General features: G+C 39.6%; 2 protein-coding genes and 2 long non-coding RNA genes across 5 annotated transcripts in view; 1 reads left to right on the top strand and 3 right to left on the bottom strand.

The window, feature by feature from the left end:
* LOC109684467 (immunoglobulin lambda-1 light chain-like) overlaps positions 1-24,145 on the bottom strand; it is a 781,398-nt gene that overhangs the window by 329,701 nt on the left and 427,552 nt on the right. The gene's annotated exons all lie outside the window — the stretch shown is intronic.
* Positions 1-24,145, bottom strand: part of LOC109700872 (immunoglobulin lambda-1 light chain-like) — a 522,506-nt gene that overhangs the window by 346,737 nt on the left and 151,624 nt on the right. The window lies entirely within an intron of this gene.
* Positions 4,569-5,352, top strand: LOC141418887 (uncharacterized). The gene is made up of 2 exons (XR_012443552.1): positions 4,569-4,725; positions 4,861-5,352. It is a non-coding gene; the product is annotated as an uncharacterized lncRNA (long non-coding RNA).
* Positions 16,281-16,619, bottom strand: LOC141418885 (uncharacterized). Its single transcript, XR_012443550.1, has 2 exons — positions 16,471-16,619; positions 16,281-16,365 (listed from the first exon to the last, which is right to left on the bottom strand). It is a non-coding gene; the product is annotated as an uncharacterized lncRNA (long non-coding RNA).

The following is a 24,145-nucleotide window of genomic DNA, read 5'->3' as shown; positions in this document are numbered from 1 at the left end:
AACCCAAAAAGTATGAGGCAGGCTATACCTAACACAGAAAATTTGTTTCAAAGGTCCACCTTCATGACACACAAATAAAGTATAATTACCATGGTCTTTGAACAAGCTTTGCCACCTAATTTATTCTCTCATTATCTGCTTAATAAATTATATGGCACACGAAATTACTGAATTGCATGAGTCAATTTTTTAAATTTATATTCTGAATTTTTAGAGATTATCTAGTTAAATACCCCAGAAAGAGTCCTTAGTCATGTCTATTTTGTCTGAAGAGTAGATTCCCTTTAAAATCAGAGATTCTTTTCTTAGATCCTAGATTATTTCTCAAAGGGGTCTATAGATTTATTTGTCTTGATGCTGACTTTATTTTTGCAGAGATGCTTGGCTTTTACCAAGCAATGTACTATAGAACTCCAGTGTCATCGTAAGAGGGCAATGGGACTGAAAATTGAATGGCCTGTGTTCATTGCCGTGAAGTGTCTCTAGGGTTGAATGTATGATGCATTACAGGATAAGGGCATAGCACCCCAGGTGGAAAAGTGAGAAGGAAAATCAGAGTCAGGGAAAAAAGCGTGAGTGTATTCATGGATCTCAATAACTGGATTTCTGTCCTGATGAGTTGCTTCACAGCCAACTCAGGGTCAGAGGCTTCATGATCCCAGCTAAGTGAATGATCTACATTGCCGTGGACAGAAAATATGAGGTGCAGGATACCAAATCTGCTATGGATATAAACTGAGAAAAGTTTTTTTTTTTCTAATTTTTGTCTTTCTTTGGGGATATTGAATTTCATAGTACTGTGTTCTGGAAAAGTGGTGTTGCTTGTTCTGGGAGATGCTGTGGGGGCTTGTCTTTGAGAAGGCATACTTCAAATAAAACTCAGAGATATTCAGACTGTAGAGATTAACTTTCTCAACTATAATATTAGCGCAGTGGTTATAAAATAACAACATATGGTGCATTTAGATCAATAATTTGTTCATTTATTTTATTCATTATGTAGCAGATATTTAGGGATGTTTCACATATATCAGATATGATCACTGAGAGTGTCATTGTATCTTAAGTGTTCCCAAAGGGCCCATATAGTAACAGCTTGATCACCACGTTGTGGAGTTACTGGAATATAGCGGAACTTTTAGGAGATGGGTTACATGGAAGATTGGGCCTTTGACAGTGTGACCTTGTAGAAGAAATTAGGATGCTGGCCATTAGTTAATCTGTTTCTTTTGCATTTGCTTGCCGTCATGATGTATAGCTTTGCCACTGAGCTAAAGGCAACAGGACCAAGTGACCATGGAGCAAAAACTCTGAAACCATGAGACAAAATAAATCTTTCCCTGTTAATAAATGCTCTAAGGTCGTTTTCCCACAGCAACTGAAAGGTGGCTGACACAGGTATTTTAAAAGTTGGCCCCAGGACACTGATGTAGCATGGGTCAGGAACAAGAGGGAATGGCGATGTACTAAGAGGATACCTCAGGTCTGAGGAACTTCAGAGTATATAAATCAGGGCAGAAGGAATTTCCCTAGGCTTCAGGGCCTGAATATAGCAAGGGCTCCAATGCACAGAGACCTCCCAGCTTGACTTCACGTGTTGGACCACGTGAAGGATTACACAGTAGGCAGGAGGGCACAGCCCCTATCCTCAGGGTGGGTGCAGCATTTAAATTGGATAGTTGTGATCTAATAAATGCCACCCTATGATTTCCCTCCAGGAAATTCAGCAGGGAGAAATAGGTGAATGCTGCTCTTGCATTGTGCCCAGCACCTGATCCACCTGCAGGAAGTAGACTCCTCAAATGAACACCCAAACTACAAGGTTCACTCAGCAGAGCTGTGGTCTGAAAGACTTTTCCACTCCAAGTCATTTACGGTTTGTCTTCATCAGTACCACTCTTCTCCAAAATCTCTTTCTTATCTAACAGCTTGTTATCTGCTACTCTGAACCTCCGTCCTCAAAATGTCTTTTGCAGAAAGAAAAAACCCAAGGGAGAATTGTCATCTCACATATAAGTTGTTTGGTTCAGGAATTGTCAAAAGTTGTAGAGAAAATTTTTTTAAAGTTAAGAATTTAAAAATAATATAAACTTTCGTATATATATATATATATACACACATACATATGTATATTATATACACATATATGTATATATATATATATATATATATATATATATATATACACACATACATATGTATATTATATACACATATATGTATATATATATATATATATATATATATATATATATATATACAAACACACACCTATAAATATAGGCATGTTTATGAGAGAGAGAGAGAGAGAGAGAGAGAGAGAGAGAGAGAGAGAGAGAGAGAGAGAGAAAGTTAAATTCTTCCAAAATGTTTACTTGTTCCTTTTCAGGTGCACTCTTATACTGTGAGAATGTGATTCAGATTATATAAAGACATCTCAAATACCAGTATGTTATCGAAAGGATATCAAGGAGGAACTGAAAAAAATATCTGATATTATCCTACTGATGCTTAGGTTTATCCAGCAATTGAAAGGACTGAAGGAACCATAGGCTCAGTGGCGTAGTTTATGCAGCTACGTGGCCTGATTCTCCACTAGTACCTGCAAGGGATTGAAATCTACCTCTGTCGAACACTTTCAAGACTGCATTGTGCACATCACTGTGTCCTGGTCATCCATGGTGAGTCCATGGATTTTACCTCATGTCTTCTCTCTACAATGAAGAGCAGCCTCCAGATTTGCCAGGTGACACTTTGAGAACCTGGCAGGACCTCCACTAAATTAGCTTCTTCAGAGTACCTAACAAACAGAAAAATCTCAGTCTGTGATTTTCTATGATGTTTGGGTTAATTTCAACCCATAATCATGCTACATTTTTGTATAAATTACAATAATTATTTAAAGTACAAAATAGAAAGCTAGAATTTTTGAAAGATACATGAAAGCAATCAATTATATTGCATGTTAATGAAGTACATATATAATACTTCTTTTCCTTGTAATTTGTATGACCTTAACATAACAATGTATAATATATTTTTCCTAGAGATAAAGAAGAAAAGTCCAACCAAATTTCCCCAAATTGTTTAATGCTCAGCTGCTCAGTACAGTGCTAAAGTCATTAATATCTGCTTATCTCTTGGTCTGACCTTGTCCTCTACTCATTTGTGTGTGTCCTGCAGCCAGTTACTAAATAGCTTCTATGAGTGTATAGAAGACAATCCTTCATAAGATGTTTTCTACTAGTGAAAATATTCATAGGATCTTCTGATAATATGCTTTAATAACTTGCTTGTATAAATTACTCCCGTATTTTTACTAAATTTTAAATTACATCATTCTTCCCGAATCATTGTGGTATGCTAGCCTGACTGCATTTTATACACAAACCCTAAAAGTATAATGTTTTCCAAACATGAATGTTATTAAGATTCCTTCAGACAACTTGTGAATAAGATCCTTAGGCACAAACTCAAGTTTCTGATTCAGTAAGTTAGATGGGGAAGTTCCTCTCTAGCCAGTTATGAGATGAAGCTTCCAATCAAAGAGAAATTATGTACTAATTTGATGTTCAGGTTCACATTAAAGAATTAGCATGTATGTTAATAAGTTTTGAATAAGAAGGTGCTAAAAGGTAGAGGAAGGGATCTCTGAGTCTCAGCGTTGGCTTGCATATTTGGAGGGAGGTGCCCTGCCCCATTATCATAGACAGAGAGGGGAGAGGAAGCACACAATTGGAGGAGCTACACTGAGAGATGGATATACACAAGGAGAGACAGGACGAGCTGTATGGCCACAAATTCTGGACTGGACACTGTCCTGGAGCCTCATTTCCCTATCATGGAATTGACCATCTCATACCCTAACCTTCTTTTCTGCATGTAAGGGCTGAGGCATTCTGAATATATGAACAGGTTTTTGTTGCACTTCCCCATGGGTTTAGATCACTGTGTAAATGTAACTTCCCATATCCAGTACACAGTAATAATCAGCATCATCCTCCATCTGAGCCCCAGTGATGGTGAGGGAGGTTTTATTCCCTGTGATGGCACCAGAGAAGTGACCCCACAGGGGCGGTTGTTTATGTTATAGATAAGCATGTAGGGAGCTTGACCTGGAATCTGCTGATACCAACTAGGGTAGTTACTTGTAGACACTGATAGAGAATTAAGGCTACAGGTGAGTGTCACTGTCCCTCCTGGAGAAACAGACAATGATGGCTCCTGGGTCACCACAGTCTGAGAATTCACCCCTAAAACAAACAAGAGAGACAGCAATTGATATGCAGAGAAGCATCACCCTGACATCTTGCTTTTATGGGATCTCCTCTAGAGTGTGAGTCCCACTGACTTGAGCCATAAGTGAGGAGAGCAAGAAGAAACATTATTCTGACCATGGTGGAAAACTTAACAAGTACCAGGTGTTCTCAAACCCCTCAGCTTGAGTTTGACCTTCTCAAGGGCTTTTCAGGGCTCTTCAAACACATTGAAGTTTCTTCATGCAAATCAGGTTCCTCTCTCTTTCTGCACTGGTGTTCAACCTGATGTCCCAAGGGAGAGATCCTGAAGACTCAGAGGGTAGAACATTGCAGACCACTTTGTACAAGGGGACATAGACATTAAGATGGGGGTTGATGCCTTTCACCAGTCAGCTGCTTCATACCCCTATGGATCTCAGGGCCAATCCATTCTCTGTAAGGCCTACAGGACTGACTATTATAAAAGGTATGCTTTCCATATTATATCCTGTTCATCTACTTTATGATAAACTTATTTTCCTGTGGTGAACATTTCTTTCCTCCAAGAGAAATGAATGTAGATCCTCTTTGGACATGCCTAACAGGATCCCCTTATCCACAGAGATGGAATTGGACCATACAGAGCAAGGCTATGGGATTCTCACTCTTTCTCCTCATCACTCCATCCTGGAAGGTGTCTTCATGAGCTCCAGTATGGGCGCAATGCTTGATATAGACAAATGCAACAGCATTACAAGGCTTCCAGTTCTGACTGCCTCTGCTCTCAGATGTGGATTGCATGGAAGGGATTAGGGGAACTGCAGTCGTCAGGAGAATGTTAATAGGAAAACCATGAAATTATGAGGTTCCTCCTAACATCCACTACAATAGCAAGAAAACATGTGTTTTATGATCAGAGGTAAAGAACAGTATTTCTGAACAAATTAATGTCAATATCCTGGAACATTTTCAAACACTCTGTAATTTATCATTTTCCTAAGAAGTATATCAGGAAGGATGGTCAGAGTGATATGTGTTTGAAGAGATTATCTCATAAAACAAATATTTACTGAAAATATATTACAGGCAATTATTAAAAGTATCTGCTACAGTATATATGCATGAATTATTTGTGTCTGTATATGTTTGTTCCTGTGTACATCATGTCTCTGTATGTGTAAGTGAGCAAAAGGACTGAGAATCTGTGTATGGGTGAATATCCTAGAGTACCATGATCCACTTGACCCAGGTAATAGGTTTCTCTGGGTTGTGTTTTTTATCCATCAGTGACTGTGCTGCTGGATGCTGCCCACTCTGGGATGCATTAGTGATGAATCTCATTCCATGAGTTTGGGATACCATCATTCTCTCCAACCTGCTTCACATCCATGCTAAGACTCTGTTCTTGATTGTGAAATGTGACATCTGCCTCAGCATCTTCATACCAGCCTTTACTTCAGAGTCCATGTTCACCATCCTCAAAAGATCCAAAGAAGAGTCAGTGTGTCTGTCCAAATCTCTCTAGTGGTCAAGGAACTCTTTTTCAATATAGTACAGATTCTAATTCCTAACATACTGTTATATTTTGCTGTAATTTGTGTGTTCTCCAAAGGTCCATAAGTAAAGGCTTTGTCCCAAGGAACTTGGTATTGGAAGACACTGTGGTGAATTCAGTTGTAGAACATAGTGAGAAGTCCTTAGTCTACTGGAGATGTTTCCACAAAGAGGACTGCTACACTCCAGTCTTCTCTCTCTCTCTCTCTCTCTTTCTCTCCCTCTCTCCTGGTTTTGTGTTATTGTGACACAAAGACAACTAATAATCCTATTGAAGGAATTTTGCATTTTGAACCTAAATTACTATTTTTAGTGACAAACTAGGTTTTTTTTGCTCATTTATTTTCCTTTTTCAATTTAAAAAATGTAATTATTATTGCTTTGCTGAGAGTAAATGGTGACATGTACAAAAGTTTTTACAATATATCACAGTTGAATTCATTTCCTCCATTAGTCTACTTTACTCCTCCTCCACCTGGTCCTGGAACAGTTTTGACCTCGGGGTCTCTCACTTGTTTGTCAAGGTCTACATCATTTGAGCAATTTGCAAGCTGTTTCATTTTGATTTTGTTTTTGAGATTGGGTCTCTTTAGCCTTGCCCAGCTCACTGTTAAAAGATGATCCTTCTGCCTCCACATCTCTAGTAGCTGGGATTGCATGTATGTGCCATTATGCCCAGCTACAACCTTGCCTCAGGAACCCAAGTCCTTTAACCCTAGTCCAGTTCATCATCATAGCACACTACATCAAAAAGATTCGTTGTCATATTAAAATGAATTTTTTCAGTGCATTAGAAACACTTAATTTTTTATAGTTTTTTATTAGGATATAGTCATTGTACAGGGGAGGATTCATAATGGGAATTACGATTAGACTTATATTGTATATGAGTTGCATTTCCTCTCTCTCTCCCTCAATCCCCTCCCTGCCCCACTTAAAGCAATTGCAAGAGGTTTCTTAGTTCTAATTCATGTAGGTATATGAAGTCCATCAACCACATACCATCACCTTAATATCCTTCAATCACCCTTTCCCCTCCTTCTAGTATCCCCCACACTATACCCTCCATACTGTACCAATTTACAGTGGGCATACATTGAGAAACCCCTGTGAACATCAACTTAAATATTAATAATGAAAAACATGACTGTTAAATTAAGCCTAAAAAATTAGGCTTACTTATTTCTGTTTTTTTTTCTTTTTTGAGGGAGTAGTGGGCCTTCTGCTTCCTTAATTTTCTATTATTAGTCCCCAACCACACAGTATTCCTGATTAATTTCCTTCATGTAAATTGACTCCTTCTGTGTGGCTGTTCTCTGCTTTCCTACATATCCATCCTGAACAATCACTAGATGAGGGAGAGAGAGTGGAATAGGAAGCGAGGGTGAAAGTCAGATCAGTGATCATGTAACTGCTGGGGACACACGTGCAGGAAAATCTCACTTCAATGAAGACACTGCTTGTTGGAGTACATAAAGCCAGTTGAGTACTTTCCTGTGTCACCTGGCCCAGAGCTCTATCCTCTCAGACCAGCCCAGCAGCACCCTCTGCTGACCACAGATTCTGGGTTTTCAACCCCTCTCATATCCAGGGCTCAGGGAAAGGCCTTCTGATTATGGAAAATGAACTTTCTGGCATCATTTCCCTATACAGAAGAATGAGTCATCTTTTCCACTCTTGCTATTTAGTCCTGAAATACCGATGTTTTCAGGACTGTCATGACATCCATACTTACAAACACACTGTTTATGATACTATACATCAGGTTTACCTGTCAATTGAGTTTGATTCTGACAGTTGCCTATGGCCTTTGGGAATCATGTTTCAAAATTTAAACTTTAGCTAAAGATAAGGTGATTTTTACCTGATAGTAATTCTCTATAAAATGCTCTTACACATTGACATATTTTTGGATGCTGGTATTGGAAGAATCTCTTATTATCTTCTTCTTCACATCACTATGGCTGCCTTAATTTTTGATGCTGTCTTCATCATGAAAATAGGTTATTATGGAAATATTCTTTCAATTTTGTTCTGCTTTCCTAAGTTCAAACTTCCCATGGATATCAATCTTACAATACTTATTTTTGTTGGATATTTTAAAATTATTTAGCATAGTTTCATAGTTTTGAACATTACATTTAATATTAAAATAAATAGAACCTCATTCATTTTCCCGCCACTCTGGACTAAGGAGTCCTCATGATGTGTACTTCATTTGGATGATGGCTTAATGAGTTTTGTTTATTAGGAATTTCATGGATTTAATAGCCATTAGCTTTATAATATTTTTGTACAAAAACTCTGGTATTTAACAACATCATTCCAACTGAATGACAAGAGAAGGAAAATCACTGGAACTTTGGAGTAAACTGAGCATGTGAGGAGTCTGAGAGTTTTGACCTTATTGCAGAGGATTTACCCTGAGCGTTGGACTAGAGGATCCCCTCCAGGAAGCCAAAATCTGAGTTTTTGTTCATCATGGGCAGAGATAAGGCAATGATGCCTCAAAAAGAAGAATGGAGATTATTATTTGAGTTCTCCTCAGAATGGGGGAAATCTGTGGATGTGCAGATTTAGCCTGTGTGTAAGAATGACATTCAGCTTCATTTTCAGTTTGGAACCTAGAGGAGGTAAAAGAAAACATCTTGACAAACTTAGATGCTTTGATGAGGACTGATTATTTACTGGCCAGTCAGTAATGTCTGAGGTCACAGACTTGGGTCTTCTTCCAGGAAGTCCTTTGTACCAGTCCCTATAATGACCTACAATGATTCTGCTGCTTCCTGTGTAGAAGAAACACACCTCAAATCTGTGCACATCATGTGCTTCCCAGGGACAGTTACACATGCACTTACAATGAAATTTCTTCTTATTGAAGTCCTCAAGGTTCAGTCCTACACCCTGGATTATTAAAATTCTCCAATGACTTGTTAGAGGAGAGCCTGGGAGAAGTCAATCACCGTGATTTCAGGAACCAGGAGAATCCCTATTATCCTAATTAATGTCAGCTCCAGGAAAGTGATATTTATGGGAACTACTTTATCCAACATCGCAGAAGTTTCAACATTTTGTCAGCAAGATGGACCCTCCCTTCATTGGCTTACAGCCATCAAAAACTGTTCTGGTTTCAATCTAAACTCCCACCTCTAGGCAGGTAAGGCCCTCTCCTTGATATCATAATTGAAGGTGCGGGAACACTACAGGTGAGCCAGAACTGCCTCAGGCCAGGAAGAAAGCTAATTTTTTCTTTCTTTGCAGAATAAGAGCCAGCTTTATAGGCCCTCTTCAAAAACAGTGTACCACTATGTGAATCATCATGCAAGATTTGTTTTGTTGTAATTTTTTGTTTGATTTCGGTTATATTCAGTTTTATCTAGGATATAAGACACATGGAATGGAAACAGGATGAGAGACATTGTGGCCCAGATTATATTTTTATTCATAGATAGTTATAAGTTAATCAATTAAAATTTAGGAAAGGTTAGAGTCCACAGACCAGAACAGATTGGGATTTTTCCCACTTCTCCATTTCCTGTGTCAAAGTGCAACACACTATTGTAGACAATCAAGCAGTAATAGTCAGCCTTGTTCTCAATTTGCACACCAGAGATGTACAAAAGTGCTGAGTTGGCTGAGGTGTCTTTAATTCCAGAAGAACTGCTGGAACTCTTGTGCTCTGGAGCTTGTCTGAGTCTAAGCAGAATCTCAGGAGAAACCTGGGAGAGCTTTCAGGCTTTTGCTGGGACCACTGCACTCCAAAACTCTGATGTCACTACTCAGAGTGCAAGGGACTTTTGTAGGTGCTCCAGGAGACTTAGACAGGGAGGGCAGTTGTATCAGCACCGTGCAGGACATGGAATCTGCAGAAACAAACAGTAATGGGTGTAACAGTGGACCCACATTTAGGATGCTGAGGGTCTGAGGCAGAGGGACTGATGCAGGCTGGAAAACTGTCCAGAGTCTCTGTTACCTGTCCCTACCTGTTTAGTGAGACAGAAGCAGGGGAATGAAAAGTCATGGCAGACACAGCCTCTGACCCACAGAGTGGATTTGGGCTTTCCCAGCTTGTATTTTCCTCTGTACTGCCTCCAGGGAAAAGAAGGGGCTGTCCATGCAAACTGACCCCTCCCTTTCTGGATCCCTCAGACTACACCAGATCTCTGATGCAAGAGCCTTAGAGGGATCAGAGGACATAAGAGACTGTGTTTTAAGTGAGCTGTTTAGTGCAGGTGACAACTGTTTGGAATATGCACAGCTGCCTACCCAGCAGGCTCTGTAGCACCCTTAGAATCTCTTGGAGCACTTCAGACAGCTCAGTCCTTACCAGAAATAAGGGCAGTGTGGATAACATCCGCAAAACACCATGAAGTGCCAGAGACAGTTCCCCAGCATCCCCTGATGCCCACAGTTCCCTTTGGGTACTGGTGCTGAATTTAAGAATTATATATCTTGACTGGATAACCTGCTGTTCCTGGAATTCCTAAGTGAAGAGGAATATGTAGGTGCAATTTCCTAACCATCAGTATGTTTTCTGTCATTTTAGAGTCATGTAATACAGGGAATAAGGTTGTCACACAGGAGATAATACTATGAATGTTAGAAGCTCTATAAAATAAAATACATGTGAAGAGTTGAGACTCACAATATGTCAAATACCGAGGCCTGTCAGAGAAGCCGCTCATTAAATTGGATATGAAAAACAAGTTAGGTGCAGTTAAGAAGGAAGCAGAATGAAAACATTGTGTGCCAACGCTACAAAAGCAAGAATGCTTGGGTGTTTATACAGACCAGCTAAATCATGGATGCTGTGTCAAACTGGGAACTTGATGAGGACAGAAGAACAAAGGGATTCTTAAAAAATTAGTTTTTCCAAAAAGATGAGAAGGGTTAACAGGATGAAGATATAACTTGGAGTTTTATTTAAAGGTATAATCTATATCATTTTTAAACAGAAAGGCCTCTAGGTAAGAAAGGAGGAACATCGTATAAAACATGTGACAATTGTAGTTAGAATAACCAAGCTGATATTATTGTTGTTTAGTACTGTGGAGAATATGACAGTGACATGGTTTCTTCATTCATAAAATAGCCAAATGCATGGAAGGCGTCAGGAATTTTGACTTCAAAGTTCAGATAGACTTGACTGTGTGCTTGTGTAATAAGTAGCACAATGTCACTATGGTGTTGAAGTTGGCATTTGGAAATAGGAGCAAACAATGATGGGGGAACTGCATGATCAGAAAAAATGAGCCTGAGAATGACGGTGGATACAGGACATTTAGTCAATGAATAGTTTATTAATTAAGGCTGACTCTTGATTATGTGAACATTTTTTACTTAAGCATTTTTACAACGTATATATTAACTTGTGTCTTCCATTCTGAGCTGCAAGTGATAAGGTGATTTTAGGGTCAGTATAGACTCTCACCTCTTAGAATACCAAGGGAAAAGATTGGATGGACGAGTAAAGACATCAAAGATGAGTCCAATGCTGTTCAAAAGATGTTCAATGTGACATCTGCATATTTTTCCTTTCCTTGAAGGGCAGTGCTGAGATGTGGCATCAAGCATGAATTAAAGCATAGCATCCAAGTGAAGGTGGAGTGATGTGGACACAAGGTGTCTTAACGAGATAGGAGATGAACAAAAGTCTAGCACTCATTAGTACATGAGACCAACCTTTCATCCTTTCCACAACCTTCTTACAACCTCCAGTACATCTTTCAAATTATTTGAACTTGGTGACTACCTTAAATACCTCCTGTTCTTTTCTCTTTTGTGCTTCACTGACCTCATTTTCAAAAATGAAATATTGTGGCCAAGTGAACTATTATCAAAATTCTACATTCAAAAATGTATCAGTCAGGCTATCCCTAACACAGAAAATTAGTTTCAAAGTTTCATCTTCATGAAACACAAATAAAGTATATTTAGCAGGGTCTTTGAACAAACTTTGCTACCTTACTTCTCCTCTCCTTACCTACTAGCTAAATTATATGGCACATGAAATTACTTACTTTCATAAGAGTTATGTTTTTTAATTTATATTCTGATTCTTTTAGAATTATCTAGTTAGATACCCCCAGAGAGAGGCCCTATTCATGTCTATTTTGTCTGAAGAGTAGATCCCCTTTAGAATCAGAGATTGTTTTCTGAGACCCTGGATTGTTTCTCAAGAGATTCATTTCTGTTGATCCTGATATTTTTTTTTGCAGAGATGCTTCCCTTTGTTAAAACAGTGTACTCTAGAAGAGCAGTTAGTGTCCTAATAAGAAGGTAATGGGACTGAAAATCGAATGGCTTGTGATCATTGAGGTCAAGTGTCTCTAGCATTGAGTGTATGATACATTACAAGATAAGGACCTAGTAACCCAGGTGGAAAAGTGAGAAGGAAAATCCAAGTCAGGGAAAAAACTGTGAGTGCATTCATGATCTCAATAACTGGATTTCTGTCCTGATTGAGCTGCTTCACAGCTGACTCAGAGTCAGACTCATCCTGATTCTAGCTCAGTGAAAGATTAACATTGCTGTGGCCAGGAACCATGAGGTGGAGAATACCAGATCTGATTTGGACATAAACTGAGGATAGTTTTTTTTCTATTTTCTGTCTTTCTTTGGGGATATTGAATTTCAGATTAATGTGTCCTGGAGGAGAGGTGGTATTGCTTGTTTTGGGAGAAGCTGTGTTGGGCTGGTCTTTGAGAAGTTACAGTTCAAATAAAACTCAGAGAGTAATTCCCCACTTTCCACCGGAAAGGATAATTACTGTGGTTGGAGTGAGTAAAGATCCAGACCATTGTGAAGGTTTCCATCATGGTGATGAACTCAGGGTTTCAGCCCAAGACACTTTCTGTGAGCTTTTCCCACAGCAGGACAGCTACTTCCCATCCTTTCCTCTTCTTTAGGCTAACCTTGAATCCTCTTTCCCAAAACCCATGCTTCAGTACCTCTTTTCCACAAAAACATGTTGAATCTGATCTCTTAGAATAAGCCAGCTGTCCACTGCCTCCCCTTTGCCTTTCATGTGATGATTTTCTCTTTATCCATGAGTCTTTTCTTCATTCACTTAAATCATACACTCTCTCTTTCTTGTCAACATGCTGTAGGATCCTATAGCCACAAACCCCCACTCTGTCCTTGCTCTAAATGACAACCATTTTGTTTTGATGTTTTCATGGGATTTTCTTATCTCTTGTACCAGAACATAGCACCTTGAGTAAAACAAGGTGACCTTTGTACTGTTCACATTGTACCTACAGGTTATAGAGGTGGTCCTGACTACGTGTGACTTGTTTAGGAAATGATGGGGATGGAAAGACCTTTGGAGAGTAGGTTATACTAGTCATTCACAGTGGATGCTGTTTCTGATTCTGTCATGAATTTTCATGGTCTTGGTTTTTAGGGTTCTGAACCTGGCAACTTGGAATTTTTGACCAATATGAAAAAGCACAACTTGGAACACATGTTCCAGTTAATGATTATACATTTGCAGAATTGGAAAAGATGAGGAAATATTTGGTAGACTATTTTCTCAGGTATCAATCAGAAACTCCATTTTTAGCTGCTACAGCAGGCTAAATCTCTTCACTTGGACAAAGACTGGGTTCTCCACAGCAAAGTCCCATTGCTAGTCAGACAGTGTTTTGGTTTTTTTTTTCTTTTTCTTTGTTTTTCAACAATTGCATGAATACATAATAGTGGTATGGCGAATTTAGTTGTAACATTTCCATATAATGCCCCGGTTTGGTTCATTTTTACATTAGTCAACTTTTTCAACTCTCTCTTCCTAAAATGATGTTCACATGTTTCCATTTTCCATATTCACACATGTTTAGAAAATACAGCAACCATATTTACCCTCCTTTACCCTTTTCATTTACTGAACCCCTCACACTAGTATCCTGCACTCAAGATAACTTCTTTTGTATTCCTGCCATTCATCATTTGTCTGTTCATTTTTCATGGTGATTTGCCTTGATATTTTATCTGTAATGCACCTGATCCCCTCATATCTCAGAACCTCAGTAAGGTTGGGCTTCTTTAGTGCTTGGATAGAAGTCAGCAGGTTTTTTATGACTACTTCATGATTCTCCTGGTCCAAAACATGCAGGAACCATCTGTAGCCCAAAATGCTCAGGGAGCACTTGTTCCCTGACCTGCATGTGAAAATCTGGTGATAATACTTGAGAAGCTAATTCCATGCCTTACATAAGAATGAGGTTCCCAGTAAACAGCTGCTGCTACCAGGACAAATACCTACTCTCTGCATTGCTGCTGATTCCAGTGCAGGAGATTGTGTCTGTAGGAGCCACAGAATAAAACAATAGAGATGGCTGACTCAGGAACACAAGCATCTGGAGAAAAACATCATGCTTCAGGTGGTTCAGTTCACTTCCCGAGTGACACTGTCCTAAACTGTGCTTCCTGAGAGGAGCTTCCATCCATCTGTGCAGTAAATGATAAAGGCTAAATAGAGAGGAACCCACATTATGTTGTAGAATCTTATATAGCTCTGCATCCTGAGAGCCCTCAGATGGGTCTGGGTTCCCAATTACCTCTTATCCCTCCAGCCTCAGGTGTTGAGGGAGGTAGACATGTGGCCTGGGGGAATGTTGTGATTTCTAAGAACTTATAAAAAATTATTCTCTAGGCCAGCATTTGTTGGAAAAAGAGAACTCCAGACCAAGATCATCTTGACTCCAATAGCATGCAATCAAAAATCCCTGAGAAACAACACCAAAGATCCAGAAACACATCCATGAATTGTTTTCTCCCTTCTTGCCTTCTGAATAGGATGGAAGATTACAGCTTAATTTCATGTCTCTACACACACCAATTCTTCACTGAACTCACATTCTTCACTGGGTTGTGCAAAGCTTATGTGAGTACAGAGTGTGATCCTTTCTCCATTTGTTATTCTGGGAAAGAGATTGGGGAGGGAAGGAGGTGACCTAGACATTCTTGGGATCTATAGGGATTGTGGCTAGGACAGTGAAAAGTGAGATCATGTGATCCCCCTTTCCAAGGCACACAGGGACAGCCCCAATTTCTGTTTAAGACCCAGTTCTTAATTTTCATATTTTTGTTTACTCTCTAGGACATTTGAGTCTGCACCCTGAGTGTCACAGTAAGTAGTAACCATGTCATGCTGTCCCCTTTTTATCACGTGTGGCCCTAACTCTATCTTTTGAACTCCTCCATAGAACAAACATTGTGCAGTTTAGTTTTCTTTTTCACATAATCTTGGGACTCAACCTCCCTACCGATGTTCCTGCAGGAAGTTCCAATTATTGAGACTGATTCACTCTACAGATCAGCTCTGCATGGGACATTGAATATTCAACTTCTCGTTTTCTTTTCTGCCGGAGCCTGGACTGAGTTGGAACAATTCCTTTTATAGCCCTGAATCAAAAGTTCCTTAAGTCTCAAATTTCATTGTCATAATCAATTCCTGGGCAGTATATTCTGAGATACTGTCCACAATGTATATGATGGAAGTTTATTAAATATCCCCAGATGAACAGTGTACCTATTAAATAATCATCCCCTTTTTCACATTCCTTAGTTTATGTCTAGTGTTTTTTAGGGATGTATAAAGTATATGTGACAGGAGAACCCTGGGCTTCAGGAGTCTGTCACTATGTGAGATAGCATCAGACAGCATCTCCAATGGAGAATTTGCAAGATTCAGTCAAACAGGTTAGAGCATTGTGCTACACTATCTTTCCTCTATCCATCAAGAAACTTGATCCTTCCAGTCCTGGCTTTCTGATCTCCACCTCTCAACTAACTGGGAATGCAGGCATGAGCCACTATTCCCATCCCAACATCTGCCTCCATAGTGCACCTCAATGCTTTACAGACTTTTTTAGAGGTCCAAGAAATTATATTGGTTTCCTACAGAATCAGTAGAAAAATAATAAAATTCAAAAAAACCTCTATTTATCACTGAATTGATGGGAGAAAGAAAACATAATTTTAGGATTTATCTGTTATAGCACAATAGTATGAAGGCAGATGTGCCCAGGGGTCATGAAGTCCCTGAAGGACTCTGTAGAACCCTTCAGACCAGCGCAGATCATTCTCGTAGAGAGTCTTCAGTTTGAAGTAATCCAGATGTGAGAGATGGAGCCTGTATGATGCCATTTATACATTTTGGCAATGAACAGCACAAACTAAGAATGAGCAGCACCAGCTATACTCACAATATTGTGAGAAAGGAAGGGTTATTATCTCACTTCCCCATGAGTCTGGAGCACTGTGGGAGTACCAAGGTTGTAATCATAGGACTGACAGTAATAATCAGCCTCATCCTCAGACTGAAGACCAGTAATGGTCAGGGTGCCTGAGTTGCCAGATTTGGAGCCAGAGAAGCGGTCAGACACCCCAGAGGGTCTCTTGCTATCCTCATGGATGATGAGTTTAGGAGATGATCCTGGGAGCTGTTGGTACCAGTACACATAATAACCACCAATGTTGCTGCTACTTCCAGTGCATGAGATGGAGACGCTCTGTCCAAGGTTACCAGACACTGAGGGTGTTTGGGTCAGCACAGACTGTGCCCAAGATGCTAGAAGTTAGAAAGACAAAGAGATGCCATTGTGGAATCTAAATGGGCGGATAGAGAAGAACCTCATAGTTTTCCCAGGCCCTTGCTTTCTCCTCTACTACTTACCTGTGCAGTAAGTAAGGAGAGCAAAGAGGACAGAGGACCAGGCCATGGTAAAAGCCTTCCACCAGTCCAATCTTCTACTGCACAATGATTCCCCCATGTCTTTCCCACACCTCTTCATACTATGACAGGGGGAGGGTTCATTCATGCAAATAAGGTTCCTCCAGTTTTCTGATCACTCCTTGGACCCTAATTCAGGCTGCTTTGCCTGAGTATGTCACATGGGCAAGAGTGGTGCTGGGTAGTCAGAGGTATTGAGGTAGGTCAAAGCCATGAGCCCTGAGCAGAGCATACCAGGCAGGGTCAGGTGGCTCCTTCTAGGTCTAAACACCCCCAGAATCTATAAAAATGGGCCTCAAGTGTCCCCAAGTGTTCAGATCCATTCCCAACACCATGTCATATGTCCACCAGCTCCTCAGAGATAACCTTGTTTATCCAATGCCCTGGTCATAACCCCTACCTCAATGCTATGACATGTAGGATGGCGTTGTGGACTCCCAATTGCCTCAAACCAGCACACATACTCAGATCATATTCTTAGAGAGGAATCATTCCATATTCAACTTATGCTCATTGACAGGACTAAAATATTGTCAGTCATATGAATTCCTCTCAGATTACTATCAAGAAGAGCATGAAGCTTTCTGGGTTAATAACACAGGGGATATCAGCCAGTTCTCTCCCAACACAAAAGTTTTGTTTTCAATATCTTTTCACCTGGACAATAAATAATGCATTTTAAAATTGGTCTTTAACCACACTTTATGATCATATTATTTTTCTTATAATATGTCCATTAAAATATACTTTATACTTAATATTACATAGTAGATAGGATTCACTTTCATATTTATAAAAGTGTATAATTATAGATTATCCACTGAAAGGCACCTGAGCAATTCTTATGTCACATCTATGAAAGTACTATGAATTTGCTTTACTTCAGAGATTTTTATTAACCTTAGAGTGTTTTCCAACTTATAGCACATATTTCCTTTAGTTTACCTTAGTTTCACTAGAGATCCCTTCTATTATGAGACCAAATGCGGAAGATGAATATTTTGGCTATTAGCTTACTGAAGCTGGAAAACAGATGAGAAACTCAGATGGGTGTAGTAGAATAAGTGTGTAGCTGTATGCCAGAGATATTACACATTATTGGATAATGAGTGATATCACAGGTTGGAAGCTGATAAGGATATGATAAAATTGTACATTTTTGCAAGTCCATTCAAGACTACCAATAGGTGGACTTAAGCCTGATAAGACTGAATCACCACTGGCTACAAGTCAGGTTCTCTCTTTCACAAACTCCCAGCAGGATGAGGAGGTGACTGAGACTGGGGCTCTGTGAATAATACCCAAGTGGTGGAGAATCACTCATCAGAGAACCAGAGGTGGAAGGAGTAGTTTTGTTGTGATGGGAAGGAAAGGATGCACCTTGTGTAAGGTGTAGCCAGAGAAAGAAAGTGTTTTTGTGGGGAGTCTTTTGGATTTGTACTCACCTAAGGAAAGAAGAATTGATAAGTTACATCAGGAGATGTTGGGAGCTGAGCTACTGGATTGCATTCTGAGATTTCTCATTCTTCCCCCCAAATGGTAATAGGGAGGTTCCTGAGTATTTTTCTACATTATTCTTCTCCTGAGCATATTGATTTTCAACAAATTTGTCCTGGGTGAGTGCCAGTGTTCCTAGACCTGAGGCTGATGTGAGAGATGGCATTTTGTATAAAGGATATGTTAAAAACTCTTACAGTTTCTCCAGTTTTCATTAGATGGGAAACATTACTTTGGCTTCCTTGAGAAAGGTTTTAGAGTGTTGTCAACATTTTAATCATTGCTGGGAGCTCTAGGTCTCAACCCATCACCATTGTCAATGAACTCTTCCCCCAGGATGTTAGCTCACTGAGACCCCATGTAGTTCCAAAAGCCAGCCATGAATCTTTCTCTTTCTCAGCATTCGGTGCAGACTTTCCTCAAAAGTTTGCTGAGTCTGATCTTTTCAGGTAACCTAGCTTGTCACACTGCCTTCATCTTCCCATCACTTTGCTCATCTTCAGTGCAGCATCTGAACCTTCCCCTATAAACTTACAACAGATTCTCTCTTTCTTATAAAACCTCCAAAGATTCCTCTACCCACACTCATTCTTTCCTGACACATCATGCTCTCAATCTCAGGGCATTCTCACCTTGGTCTCTAGGATTGTTTGATCACAATGAGAAAAATCATCCACATTATGCTGCCCAGGAGTGTATTTGAGTTCCAATCTGGGGGGATGAAGCAGGACACGTTCCCTGGAGTGGGCCCCAATTCCTGACTTTTGATTAAAAAAATCACTTTATCATTTGTCTTCTCCAAGATATGGATGCTGCAGAAGAAAGCCAAATCATTAAAAAGCAGGTTTTGTCTGATTTCCTCAGTGGCATTTCCTCACTGTGTGAGCAAAGCTGCTTTCCCAAGTAATGATGTATAAATCATCCTATAGCCAGAAGATAGTGAGGGAGGCTGTGTTCACTGACCTGGAATATGAAAAATCCAGTCTTCGTCCTTCAGGGTCTGGTTCTGGTATAATACAGAGGAAGTTGGGTATTACCAGAAGAGGCTGCTACCCAGGGATCATTCCTATTCCCAGAAATGCTGCTACCATATCTTATCCGGACTCACCTGTTCTTCACTGGACTGTGCCATTCCTGTGTGAGCACAGAGTGAGAAGCTCCGTTTGTATGGTTGGAAAGACACTGGGACACAGGCAGTGACCTAGTTCCCCCCCTCCCAGAATCTCAGAAGGAGAAGCTGGGACAGTGAACATGGGCGGAGGACACTGACATGGTCACTCATATTATCTTCCCCATGATTCTCAAGGATAGCTCCATGGCCATTTACCTTCCAGTTCCTACCAAATTATGTCTTTGTCCACTCTCTCGGCCCTGTGTCCTTTTCTGGAATGTTGCAACTTTCAGTCTCCTCTTTATGTTTCACCTCTATTTTGCCGGGTCCTTTGGCCTTTCCAAAGACCATGTGTTATGCCATTCAAATTTCTCTTTGTATAATCCTGGTAACTTAGTCATTCTCTTGATATCTTTATAGGAAGCACACATTGAACAGAATTGAGCTGATGGACAGGATATCTCTGACTGGGGCATCACAAATGAAATTCTTTCTTGCTTCTTTTCCATTCTTGACCTGGGCCAGGGATGGACTATCCCTTTTAGATGACTAAACCTTACTATCCTTAAGTTCAAAATTTTATTTTCCCACAATTCTCCAGAAGCAGATCTTGAAATATTATCTGAAAAAATTGTGATGAATATTCTTTTCATAATCCTCAAAATAATTTGTGCATCCGTTAGATAACCTTCTCTAAAATGGCCCATCCCACGACAGTGTTACAACTGCTTTCTGGAGGAATTAGTGAACTGGACACAACAGTACTCAGTGCTTCACAATCACAGTACCACGTAGGAAAGCATCTGAAGGCATCTCCTCTGTAGGCTCTGGGGAGATGCCATGCAGCAGGTTAGAACATGCTTTGGGCTACACTAAACTTTTTATTCTTCTAACTCCCAAAGAACTGAAAGGCATTTCATAGCATCCCAACCAAACAGTAATGTGGGAATGATGCTTTGCATTATATTTGTTAAATAAGCAGGTTTTACATTGAAGAGCCACACGTGAATGTACCTCATAAATTGATTTCTTTCAGCATCAGTGGCAAAATGCATGTAATACAGGTGCAATTATACTTATCTATATGTTGATGGAGTAATAAATGGGATTTTAATAATCTATTATGCAAAAAATCCCCTAAAACCAGAAGTGCCCCAGGGTCCTGAATGTCAATGGGGTGTCTTCTGTATGATCAAGTGCAATTCAGCAAAGCCCAAAAGGGTGTCAAAATAAGTCTGCAGAGTCAAACCAGTCATAAAAAAAGGAAGGGTTCTTCTTTAATTTCCCATGGACCTGAAGCACTATATAAACTTTGAGGCAGCATCATAGTCTTTATTGACCTCATCACTGGAGCCCAGTAGTGGTTAGACTGGCCAAATTGCCAGACATGGAGCCAAAGAAGCAATCATGGAAGCTGAGGGTCTGTAGCTATTGCTATAATGAGTTTGTGGGATGTTCCCAGGAACTGTTAGTATTGATGCACGTAATTTCATAGATGTTGCTGCTGCTTCAAGATCAGGAGACTGTGGCTCTTTCTCCAGGGTTCCCAGATTCTGAGGGTGGCTGATTCAGCAGAGATATTGCCAAAAATAATGGAAGTTGGAAATGCACAGATATATTGATATTGGGAATACACAGGAGAAGAGAGCAGAGCCTCATGTTCTTTCCAGGCCCTACCCATACCCCACATCTAGGTACCTGTGCACTAATTAAGGGACATGATTAACGGAGGGGGACAGGTGGAGTTCACCCTGAGTCCTGCCTTCTATGACCCAGAGGTGTGAGGAGCTCCTTGCCCTCTTCATTCTCTGAGAGGACGTTTGTCCATTTGTAAAAATGAGTTTTCTTAAGCATTTTCTCACCCTCTGGGCCCTGAACAGGACCCTCCTCTCAAATATATCACAGTGCTATAGCTATAGAAGGATGTGGTTGGGTGGGACAGGGATCAAGAGAGTTAAAGTTGTGATCCCTGTGCACAGGCATCAGGCAGGGCCATGTGGCTCATTCCAGCTCTCCAGTAATGATCTCCATGAGGTGTTCAAGTACAGGCACTTGATCATGTCACATGGTGAGCACTGGCACTCAGAGCCAGCCCTTCTTTCTCATAGATATATAAATGGACCCTTCCTCAAAGTAGACTTGGAGGTCTCACTGTCGCTTCTCTCTTACCTCAAGTATCTTCGTCTCTATGCAGTCCCTAGACAGCTCAGAGGGGAAATATTTCTGCAACCAACTTTAATGTTTATTGGCAGGAGCCATGAGTTCTCTATTGTGAAAATGTCTCTTAGATCAGGATGAAGGCGACAAACATGAAGTTTTGGTGTCATTAAACATGAAGGATATCAGCCACTGTTTCTGAAAATCCAAAATTTATTTTCAAATGTCTTTCAAACCTTGAAAATGAAAAGTGTATTTTTAAATGGGTTTTGCCCAGTATTTTCCAGTATATCATTCTCCTCATAATGTATCAATACAAAAAATATTTTGTGAATCATTTGTCTTTATTTATAGGAGTTGTGTGCTCACTTTGGAAAAGAAAACATCTTCCATTCTTCTCTAGCTTGTAAACTGAAATTCACCCGGAGGTTTCCCTGTGATATCTACTGAGTTTGAAGAGTGAACTCCATTTAAGTTCAACTATTTCTTTCACTGCATCATGGAGTTTTTTCAAAACATATTTTATTTATGGATCCTCTATTTTTCAAGATCCTTTATGTTTATTAAACAACGTGCCATAGATGAATACGGGGGTTCTAAGTTTATAGGAACAACAAGGAGATATATATTATTTGAAGAGTACTGAGCATGTTATACAGCAATGGGTAATGACAGATGCCCCAGGTAGGAAGCTGAGGAGAGTGCAATGTGGGGGATTCAGCAAAATCTGTTCAGGGTTCACAACAGATGTACTTGTGCCCCAAGGGGCTGAATCATTGGCAGTCAGGCTTACTCTGACCATGCCCAGAACAAAGAAGTGGAGGAGACTCTGAAAACAACTCTCTGAGCAGAACTCATGAAAAGGATAATCTCAGCAGTGAACAGGTGTGTCCTAGTTAACCATTTGGTATAATGGAGAAGAGGCTCAATGTGGGGTGTGTGGCCAGTTCAGAGACTCTTGTGCAGTGTCCCTGAGTTTGGTCCCCACCTGAGGAGAAAGATGGAAAGATGGCACTAGGAAATGGTAGGAAGCTGCAACACAGCTTTAATTTATTGATACTTCTCTTCCTCTATCCTTTTGAGTTCACAAGGACTTTATGAGCAGTTTCTCTGTCTTTTCATCTCTTGATAATTTTAAATTTTAGAATAATTTTTCCTAGATGAGAGGTGATGTACTTTGTTTGGGGGAGTGATTTTGGGGCTTGCATTTCTTAGATGGACATATCCATAAAACCTAAGACTCAGATAACCCACTTTCAATTGAATGGGAAAAATCCTTTGGCTTCATTGAGCAAAATTCACCCCTGCCTTTGAGGTACAGATATAGTAGGAATGCCTTACTGTCCACCTTATTCTCTCTTTGGGGATGGAACAGGGAAGTTAGCATACATGATGAACTTAGTCTCATGTCTCCACAGAGCCCCTGACCATCTGGAATTATCTGTTAATCTCATATTGTGGTTTAAATTTCAATCCTGGGAACTCAAATTCCATGGTAGACATTCCCTGGGAGACAGCAGTGCAGGATGTTCAAAGGAGAGACAGAATAGTCACCTCCATGCAGAGCAGTGGAAACTGCTCATTCTTTTATCTCCCCAAGACAGAACAAAATATTATCCCATCACTATTAGGCACTGCTATTGGGCCCCCAGCCTCTCCCTGTGGATCCCCCTCTCTCAGTCCATGACATACTAAATTTTAAAGTAGAAAACAAAATATAAATATTCTCTAAATTCTGGCATAATTCTAGATCAATGTAGACAGCAAGTAAAATATAGAGAGTCATGGAGTTAACCAAGCAGACACTTGTAATCCTTTCCCCATTCTTCTCAGGGCACATGGAGACTTTTCATATGTTTCCAGAGTCTCAGTCAATGACCTACAATATTGCTTAGACTTAAAAACACAAAATTATTACAATTTCAGAGATGGCTTTTAAGTAGTTTGGAATCTTTTAATTAGTAGTTTCAAAGTTTCGTGTCTTATATTATAGTATTTGGTTCATTTTTACTTTATTTTTGTACAAGTTGAGAGATAGGGATCTCGTTTCTATCTTTCAATATGACTATCCAGTTTTCCCAAATACACTTCATAAACAGGCTGTCTTTCGTTCAAGGTATGTTTGACACCTTTGACAAGTTCAACATGAGTGCAGATTTGTAGACTTACTTGTGGATCCTCTAGTCTATTGAATTGGTCTATATCTCTGATTTTCTACCAGTACCATTTTGATTTTATTATTGCTCTGTAGCCTCATTTGATTTCAGGTATTGTGCTACCTGCAGAAATGGGCATTTTGTTCATTCTTGCTTTGGATATTTGATGTATTTTTTGTTTCCTTATGAATTTTAGGATTTCTTTTTTCTATTTCTGTGAAGAATAACAAAAAGTTTTCTAGGAATTGAATTAAATCTCTAGATCACTTTCAAGAATACAGATATTTTAACAATCTTTGATTTCATTGATTTGGTCCATCTATTACTTTAATTTTGTTAGTCTGATTAAAGGTTATCTATCATTGTAAATTTTTTAAGTAGTCAAATTTTGGTTTCAATGACCTTTTACATTGTCTTTCATTTTATTGATTTGAGCTCTAAATTTAAGATTTCTTTATATTGGTAAGTAATGGAAGTGGCTTCTTATCCCTTTCCTAAGTCTTACAATTGTATCATTAGTTTATGTATTACAGCTCCCTTTGATTATTTTAATGCAAATATTCATAGCTATGTATTTGTCTCTTAGAAAAACTTTGACAGTGTCCCACAGACTTGAATAATTTGTGTGTTTATTTTCATATGGCTCTAGGAATTTTTAAATTTCCCTCCTGATTTCTTCAGTGATCCATAGGTCATT

The sequence above is a fragment of the Castor canadensis genome, chromosome 18 (assembly GCF_047511655.1).
Source record: "Castor canadensis chromosome 18, mCasCan1.hap1v2, whole genome shotgun sequence".
NCBI classification, from domain to species: domain Eukaryota; kingdom Metazoa; phylum Chordata; class Mammalia; order Rodentia; family Castoridae; genus Castor; species Castor canadensis.
This window is presented reverse-complemented; position numbering and strand designations above follow the sequence as displayed.